Genomic DNA, 10,021 nt, shown 5'->3' on the forward strand with positions numbered 1-10,021 from the left:
ATGAATTATAATCCGGATACAAAAGATTCACACTCACGATTTCTCTCTCTGGCCGTAAACTACTTCACAGTTTATCAAAATCTACTCCTCACCCTAACACCTCTATTTATACTTGAATATGGGCCGGAAACAAATGGGACGTAAATGAGTTTACGGCCGTAAGGTGTTTACGGCCGTAAACTCAGCCGTAAACATGGCCATAAATTAATAAAATATTACATAAAAATAATTGCCTAGAAAAGTAAAGTATAAACCATATTTTTGACCCAACAATCTCCCCCTTGGTTTATAGCTTTCTTTTCTTAATGACCCAACAAGCTCCCCCTAAAAAGTAGCCGGCTTTCTTGATAATCTTCAATGGGAACTTGGCTTCAGCATTAATCTTCAAATTCTTCACGACTTCAAGATGAACTTGATGAATCTTCAATGAATGACTTCATCTTGAGCACTTGAGGTTTTCTTCAGAATTTAGCATTGAACGCACATTGGGTGAGGAGGCTTCTTGTACTGATTCTTGAAAGATAGCGCTTTTAGCTTGAGAATCTTCAGAGAGAACATCAGAGAGAACAAATCTTCTGGATCACTTCAGCAGGTACAAAGATAGCAGCAGACTGATTGAGGAGGCTTCAATGCAATCCGCCACATAATCTTCAATTTCAGCTTCACCTTGCTTCTGGGGTTGAAAGATTGAATGTTGAAAGAATGATCTTCATTTCTTGCTCCTTCGAATGAGAATTCTTCGATGCTCACGGACGAGGCTTTGGCTCAGAAATCTTCAACACAAACTCCATGAGTCTTATCTATACCTGAAATCACTTTTCAAGACAAAAACAAAACTAAAAGAAAACTTAGCACACAAATTAAAATAGAAACAAAAATATTTTTGGATTTTTGTTTTTTCTGAACAAGAAATAAAACAGAAATAACACTATTTTTGGATTTTTAATTTTTTTTATTTTTCTTTGATTTTTTGAAATTTTTTTATTTTTTTATTTTTTTTAATTATTTTATTTATTATTTATTTATTTATTTATTTATTTATTTATTTATTTTTTATTTTTTAATTCTCCCCTAATATTTAAATTAGAAGAAACTATGACAAATTTAATAAAAATAAAATGATATCTAACTTTAAGAGAGATTTGGGATCAAAGTTTTTAGACAACCTTTATCCACTTGTCGTTACCTTCCATATTCACATCTTTTTCTGGTCGATCGTCGGTATTGTTGTCCACTTAAACATGAAAAATTGTGACTGATTTAGGACATACTATTTGTTACAAGACAAGGTGAACTTAAGTTCCTAAAAATTATATCTGATCCTAATTCCTTAGATACTATATCTTAAGGACCATTCATCTGACGACGACCAGGGATATTGTTGTCCACCTACATTGAGCAGCGAGATCTATAGACAATCTTTGAGTGTTCAATTTTAAGTGTACTGGAACGTGTTTCCCGCTTCCTGATATGCCCCAGCCATCAAGAACTTCCAGAGTACTCCTTACACCGGGTGAGCAGACAACCATTCAGAGAGAGAAGAGATTCAGAATTCTATTGCTAACTACTTCAGAGGGGTTGAGAAGAAGAAGGTTGCATATGCTGTGTACCAGGTCAGATTAGAAGTCGTGCAAAGGAGACAGCATATGGCTAACAGATGAGAAGTATTTCACACATACATTTCACACACACACACACACACACACACACACACATATATATATATATATATATATATATATATATATATATATATATATATATATAACCTACAGAGAAATAGAGTCGCATATGTTGTGTACCAGGTCGGATTATAAGTAGCGAAGGAGACAACATATGACTAACAGACGGAAAGAAAGAAAATGATATTCTACAGACCCAATTTATCGGAATTTACCAGTCGCCCCATCCAACCGGAATATAGGACAGAATCCGCACATCGAGGAAAAGTTAAACCACGGTTCCAAGTACGGGTTCAATTAATGTGACAAGTAGATTCGCATATATATCTCCCTGCTCAACCTATCCGAGCGTCGTATTGTCAGGCTGAATGGATCTAACTAGGTCATGATTTGTCAAGTCTATAAATTTCCTAAGTTCAACTCTTCCTAGTCAAGTCCATTTAGAATCTTTCGTGCCTACCGACGCATCAAGTCAGAGCATAGACCCTTCAACTTCGGGTACGTTACGCAGACTCAGGTTGCCTGTTATCATTAGATAATATCACTTCCCAGAACATCTCCCTCAAGCACATTTTATAACCATCATATTTTTTATTTTCTGATTTTCTAATGTTTTTGGATTTTTTAAAATTTTCTAATTTTTGTTTTGTTTTTATTTCTCCCCCTAAATTTGTGCATAGGAGAGAAACGAAAGTAAATGCGCAAATTTAAACTATCCTAAAACAAAAATTAATCTTTAAAGAGAATCAGGTTAAGAAAAACTTAGGAGTATAGAGAAGAAAACGCAAAGCGTAATTCACCGATTGAATCTGCATGCAGAAGGTCTGAGAACAACACACATAATCTCAGAATAGATCCGAAAATTCTTCATGTCGTTAAGCATTAACCCTGTGTGATCCCTTCTTTCCTTCCTTCTTTCCTTTCCCGCAAAGGACACATACTCTCGAACAAAATTCTGAATGCTGTATATTTGAGAGACGTCCCCTATCATATGCCAGGAGCAGCCACTACCAACAAACCGAAGTCTGATGATATGCCTCCATAGCTGCTCCGACACATAGCGGGATTAGTTGGTCTTTGGAACCCAGTCCATTTTGAAACTGGGTCGACCTTTGTCATCAACACACAATACTTTCTCCCATGACATATCCTGCTTATCACAAACAGAAGATGTAGAAACATTAGAGTCGTTAGTTGATTTGGGAGATTGAGCCTTCGGAATCCATTTGTAGTTGGGTTTAACCCATTTCTTTTTCGATCCTATGGGTGGCTCAGTACGTGATTTGGAACTAGAAGCCGACTGCCGAGATGACTTTGACCTAACCGGTCTTGGCTTCACAGGAGCATGTCTTGAACTAGACTTCTGGGCCGACGTTTCCTTCTTTCCCTTGGCATTCGGATTCTTGGCCTTTGGAGTTTGATTCTTGGCCTTCTGCGCGTTCCAGTCATCATGGTCTGAACGTGACTTTGAGGGGTTTCTTTTGAAAAATCTCCCTCTTGGCGCGTTCTGCCAGTCTTGTGCATAGTAGGGAACATATGCGCGATTAAGACAATTTCTGGCAATGTGTCCAGGTGTTCCACAGTGAAAGCAAGTCTTTTTCTTCACTGTGAAGTTATCTCTTCCTGCCCCTGGTGGCGTATCTTTGCCTTGTCTCTTGTTGTCCCCACATGCACACTTGCCACAAGAACTCTGTTGCGCTGGAATTGGTGGCCTGTATTTTTCAACTGCAGGTTTGTTAGAAGCAACAGATTTAGAGTTCAAGGGGTCATTTGTTTGTTCATAAGAACTCTCCTTGTTCTCATCCTCTACTACTTTACCTGCACAAGAAGTAGCAACATTAGTATCTTCAATATTAATAACTCCTCCTGACACAAATCCAGCTCGTTTGCCATATTGAAGATGTGGCTCCCTGTCAATTTCTTTCTTTGTCATGGGGATGGATATGTAGTTATGATTGAAAGGAGGAGGAACACTATCATACCCTAGACCCTTGCTTTGATTTTCTTTGAATTTTAACTGGGTCTCATATAAGGACTTGACTGTCTGACTTGACGCAGTATAATTTTTGAAACTGACATCAGTTTTTCCACACTTAATTTTTAAAGCGTCAAGTTCTTCAGTTACAGCAGCAAGTTGACTCTTAACATAATCATAATTTTCACACTTGTTGCTGTACTCTTCCTGAAGTTTCCTAAAGTCCTTGGTTTTTGCTTCCAATTCAGCCTTCAGGGGTTTCTGTCCTTTCCTGAGTTGATATCCTTCATATCTCAGGTCCTCAACTTCTCTTTTAAATACATCAATTTGTTCCCGAAGAAATTAATCGTATCTTCACATGATTGAGAACATGAAACTTCACATGAATGAGAACATGACACTTCATTGACCGGAAGGTTTACAAAACTCTTTAAAGCGTCAAGCTCTTCAATTACTTCAGCAATACTAAGACGATTGAGATCTTTTGTCTTCTTGATGACAGCTACGTTCATATCCCACGATTTCGGAAGTGAATTTAGCAGCTTTTTGTTTATATCTGATTTGGATAAGAAGATCCCGGCTATATTCATCTCAGTAGTGAGTGTAGTAAATCTCTGCAATTGAGTTTCGAGGGTTTCTCCAGGGATATAATCGAACATGTTGAAATTTTGTCTTAAAATCTCCTGATGATTCTCTTTCATGTTTTAAAATTTCCTCGTAGACCTTAAAATCGATTAAAAAAAAACTAGAAGCTAAAATAAAATTTAAAAGTCAAACTTAAAATGCCCTTTTTTTATTTTTTAAAAACAACCTTAAAAGTCAAATTTAAAAAAAAATCAAACTCAAAAGTCAAACTTGAAAAGTCAAACTTAAAAGTCAAACCGAAAAGCTAAATTTGAAATTTTAAAAGTTAAACGAAAAAGTCAAAGTTTTTAAAGTCAAAGGTCAAACTTGGAAGTCAAAATCAAAACTTGAAATAAAAAGTCAAAAATTAAAGTCAAAAATTAAAAAATAACTTTATTTATTAATTTTAATTTAATTTATTTATTATTATTACTTTTAATTATATTTTGGATGAAAAAGGAATTTAAGATTAAAAGAAATTTAATTTTTGGGCTAAAAATGACAAATTGGCAAAATTTGCTGCGACAGGAAGTGCTTATAGTTAAAAAGTGGAAGGTTTGAAAAAACAGGTATGTTGTCCCAAGTGGCAAAACGCGTGACTGATTGTACAGAAGATCCGAGTTCGAATCTCGGCCTCCCCCTAACTTCGTGTCCCCTTCTTTTTATTTGAAGCTGCTGAACGATCAAGAGATCCTGCTGAGCCGAGCCGTTCTTGCCGAGCCGCACTCCACCGCTTCGATCCGTAAGCCGCCTTGTCGCAAGCCGCTGCCGAGCCGAGATCTTCGGAAACCCTAGCCGCAAACGGGAATGCCGCCACCGGCCGTGAACAGCCTCCGGAAACCCTAGCCGTAAACGCAAATGCCGCCGCCGGATGTGAACAGTTTCCGGCCGTAAACTCCGGCCGTGAACTGTTTCCGGCAGTAAGCTCCGGCCGAAAACAGTTTAAGATTACGTGAAAATTCGACTTTGAAGCTCCAAAACTCAATCAAAAACCCCTTTTTATGAAAAACACAAAGAACAAACCCCCCTTATTTTTGTGAGATCTATCCAAAAATGCAAAAATATTTCGAAAATAAGATCAAATAATGCTCCAAATAGAGTTTACGGCCCAAGAACTCGGTGTTTACGGCCGTAAGCTTGGACCGTAAACACAGAATATTCGATTTTTGGATGAAACAGTAATTCCTTTTGACTGATACAACTGGCTCTGATACCAATTGTAAGTCCGTAATCTGCCCGTGTATCAGTCAGATCCATTTGATGGTGCGGAATCCCAATGAAACGGATGATATCAGATAAAATAGAAGAGAAGAAGAAGAAGAATTAATATGAATCTTGTATGTATTGATATGAATTAGAATCCGGATACAAAAGATTCACACTCACGATTTCTCTCTCTGGCCGTAAACTACTTCACAGTTTATCAAAATCTACTCCTCACCCTAACACCTCTATTTATACTTGAATATGGGCCGGAAACAAATAGGCCGTAAATGAGTTTACGGCCGTAAATGAGTTTACGGCCGTAAATGAGTTTACGGCCGTAAACTCAGCCGTAAACATGGCCATAAATTAATAAAATATTACATAAAAATAATTGCCTAGAAAAGTAAAGTATAAACCATATTTTTGACCCAACAGTATGAAGACAACGTTTGAAATTGTTCTACATTTGTATAAAACTGAATAAATGATTTGTACATATTTGAAAGTTTCTAGAAAATCCGATATTTTCTGCTAGTATAAAAGTAGTCTTCTACCAAGACTCGACTGTTTTGTATGTTTATCTTTAGAAATCCAATATCTGTTCATAAGTGTGTGTGTAGGTTAAAAGTTCCAAAAGTATAACAAAATGATGTTTTTCATGCCTAAATAATAGATTTGTGTAAATATCAAAAATCACTAAGGCATTTGATAACCCCGTAAACCAATGTGTTTCTAATACTCCATGTGAGTTTTATAACCATACTAATGACTCAGACTGCCTGTAACAACGTTCTTCAGGCGTTGAAATGTTATGACGTTTGTCACCCCAGGCTTGTCGGCCTAGCTGTAGCTAACAGCTCAGGTGCGGGATTGTCAATCCCGTATAGATCTATACACAAATATCACGCTCCCCTACAAGGGATTATGGTATATAATACAAGACTTAATAAGGCATACTCGAAAGTACCTGAACCGTCTCACAAAACTTAGTATAAAACAGATTTACGTATAAAAATGTCCAATTGTTCTTGTATGTGAAAGTATCTCTTTGATATAGTTTTTCTAGTATGTAAATGTTCATGGTTTTCTCGTAAACTATACCTATTATAGTTATTCAAAGTGTGTGTTTCGTTCGTATTGTAAATCCTTGTGTAATGCTCACGTGTTATGTAAAGTATAACATCTAAAGTGACATAAATGATCACTTATACTTAAAGTATAAATAAAGTGTTTGGTTCGTATATACATATATAAACATGTTTTATTTCCAAAAGACAAGATGTTATCGAGAATATATATTGCATACGAAAGTTCCTATGTAGTAGTTATGAATCACATATGATTCACTTGATAAAAAGAGTATTTGGTGAAACTTTATGTTACACACGATAATAACCGTGTGTTTATTTGTATTCCCCCCCCCCCTTTAAAAGTGTATACACCGATTTAAAAGTAGTTTGTTTGATAAGACAGTGTAAAGTAAAGAAATCCCTTGTTTGAAAACACAGTTATAAATCACATGTGATTGATTATATAACCAAGAGTATAACAACAAGTTTATGTTTTTCACACGATGATAATCGTGTGTTTACTTGTATTCCCCCCTTTAAAGTGTATAAAATGAATTTATAAAACATTTGAAAGTGTTGTTTATAGGGGTACGAACTCACTTGATTGAAGTGGTCGATTTGAAGTAGTCGAGAGAAGAATCGAGCAGAACTTCGACAGGAAGAGTTGAAAACATGGGAAAATCTCGGGATTCTCGGGAATCTCGGGAACACAAAACCTTCCTTCGGGACTTGAAGGTGAAAAACCGGGGCTTTGGGAGGGTCTCGGGGGCTTAAACGTAGAGTTTCGGTGCGAGAAAGAAAGGAACTGAGCAATGGAACTCGGAGCCCTTGAAACCTATTTATAGGGGTATTTCTGGTGTGCCACGTGGTGGCTAAGGTTGGCCACGTCGTGGGGAGCAAAACTTATCCTCTTCCATTGATTGGACGCCCTCAGTCACTTGCCGGGTCGCGGCAAACTTGTGCCACGTTGTGGCAAGCCTGATAGCCTCAGATTTCGGGCCTCGAACGTGTAAAATCCATAACTTTCGCGTACGAGCTCCGTTTTCGACGTTCTTTATATGCACGCGTAGCTAAAAATATGATCTACAACTCTCGTTTAGACTTCATCAGCAAATTTTGACTTTATTTTTAATTATTTATTTTTAACGGGCCAGGACACGAAAAGTCTGTTAAAATTCCATAACTTCTTCATCCGATGTCCGTTTTCGTCAGACTTTTCGCCGTTGTGATAATATTTTTGAGACCTTTGATTCTCATTTAGGTTGTTTCGGTCAAAAGTCTCTCGAGCTCTATTTCGAGTTTTTAGCTGTCTATTGCTATATCCGGATCTTGGAAAAATCATAACTTCCTCATACGAAGTCAGATTTGGACGTTCTTTTTATGTACGATCACGGTTTAATGTTATCTACAACTTTCATTTAGATACTTAAGGCTAAAAACTATTGTATTGGAACTTCGTGTTTTTCGTTTAATCGGTGTTGCCGGTTTTGTCGGAAATCTTAGAATGATCATAACTTCTTCGTTATAACTCAGATTTTTGTGTTCTTTATGTATACGAAAACCTTGTTACGATTCCTACTACTTGATTTAACCTAAGTAAGATTTTAGTAAAGTTATATTTTGACCTAAATTTGATTGGTTTTACATTACATTGTCTCTAAATATCAGGTTGTCACACACGGGATAATCAGTCTATACCTCTTTGCACAAGGTATTATGGTCACCAACAATAAAAGGGGGGGGGGGGGGGTTTAGAATGCAATGATTAAAACAAACAATTAAAAACATAAGTAATCAACTAAATGAGTGAATTAAATTCAGAATTTGTAAGGACTCTAACTCTATGTATGACAACTTAGCAATGCGATTCCAAGATAACATGATATTTGCTCAATTCTATCTAAGTTGGTACTTGAAAGTGTTAACAAGCTCAAACACTTCCCATTCACCACATTAATTAACCAAAACAAGCTCTTTGATTAACCCTAACCTAACTAACCTAATCTAAACAAGCTCTTAGAATTAGATTAAAAGATTGCATTAAGCTTTATATGAATGTTCCCAACAACACCCACTACTCATCACAAGCTCGGGATTGTAAGAATGTGTAAATAAGATTTACAATAAATTCATTCAATGGAAATCACTTTAATGCTTGTTACTTAGTCCAATTCACAAAATAATTATGGAATTTTCAAAATAGATAACTTGAATGACCTAACCCTAATTCGAATGGCCAATAAGAATCACAATTAGAATCAAACATTTGATTAAACCAAAATCGAATTCACTAGATAGAAATTAAAAGCAAACATCAGGTCATATGATTGAAATCACAACCAAGAAGTCAAAACATGAAGTTGGAGAAACTAGGGTTCTAGCCACACATGGCTAGAACAAAATCACAAGTTGCAAAGATGGAAATGATGTGCAATTACAACTTACAAATAAGAGAAATAATGGTTCCAAATGCTAAACGATTAAATCCTTGCAAAAACCTTCGGAATTCCTTCACCTAATGTGCTCTGGTATCATGTGTGTCTCCCAAAATGAGCCTTCTCGTAATATGAAAATTAGGAAAAACTGCCAATAGGTAGTTTTTGGGTCGAACATGGCCCGTGTCAAAATAGAACAAATCAACACGGGTCATGTTTAGCGTAGTAAACAATCCCCTTATCTGGTCAACACAGCCCGTACTCTTTTTATAGTGCAAATCCAACACGCCCCGTGTACCAAATTCCAAACTTAATTTTTTCAACTTTTCCGCTCTTCGCCTGATCATCCCGAATTCTTCGTCAATGCATCTCGACACCTCCCAAAGTGTGTTGCAACCTCTGGTTTACCTAAAAAGACATGAAAGTGTGCATATAAGGTTGTTATAAAGACTAACATGAATATGATAAAATGCAAGAAAAAGGAAGAAGAATTATGCTAAATGGATGCATGAAAAGGGACTAAAAGGTGTGCAAAAAGTTGCACAAATTGCACCTAACACCAACTTTGATACCATGTAAATTTATATGGAGCCCAAGATTGTTTCCAAATGATCCCTTATGGAGAGAAGGGGAACTCCAACATATATAGATATTTATAGGAACATGTTGTACCGATGTGAGATATAGTAACACATTTAAATGATTATAAGAATCCATCATACTTGAACAAATTTCGGTTTCTCACCATTTACACATCCATATTCATTATGCTAGACCTAATCACATTAAGCCACAACAAATCTAAATCTTTAATTTCCAGTGGTACGTCGACAGGACTGCTTTCATGTCATGGATCCATGTTAAACTTAATATAACGTTATAGGAAGACAATGCATCAATATCACAAAAATTTTGCATCAAATTTACCCTTTTGATGTAGATAGTTGGCTTGATTTCTCTAATGGTTAACTTTGTTTCACCACTGAATCCTATTAGGATCAAATTTACCCTTTCAATGTGTTTTTCGGG

The sequence above is a fragment of the Lactuca serriola genome, chromosome 4 (genome assembly GCF_051521515.1).
Source record: "Lactuca serriola cultivar US96UC23 chromosome 4, Lser_US96UC23_V15, whole genome shotgun sequence".
NCBI classification, from domain to species: domain Eukaryota; kingdom Viridiplantae; phylum Streptophyta; class Magnoliopsida; order Asterales; family Asteraceae; genus Lactuca; species Lactuca serriola.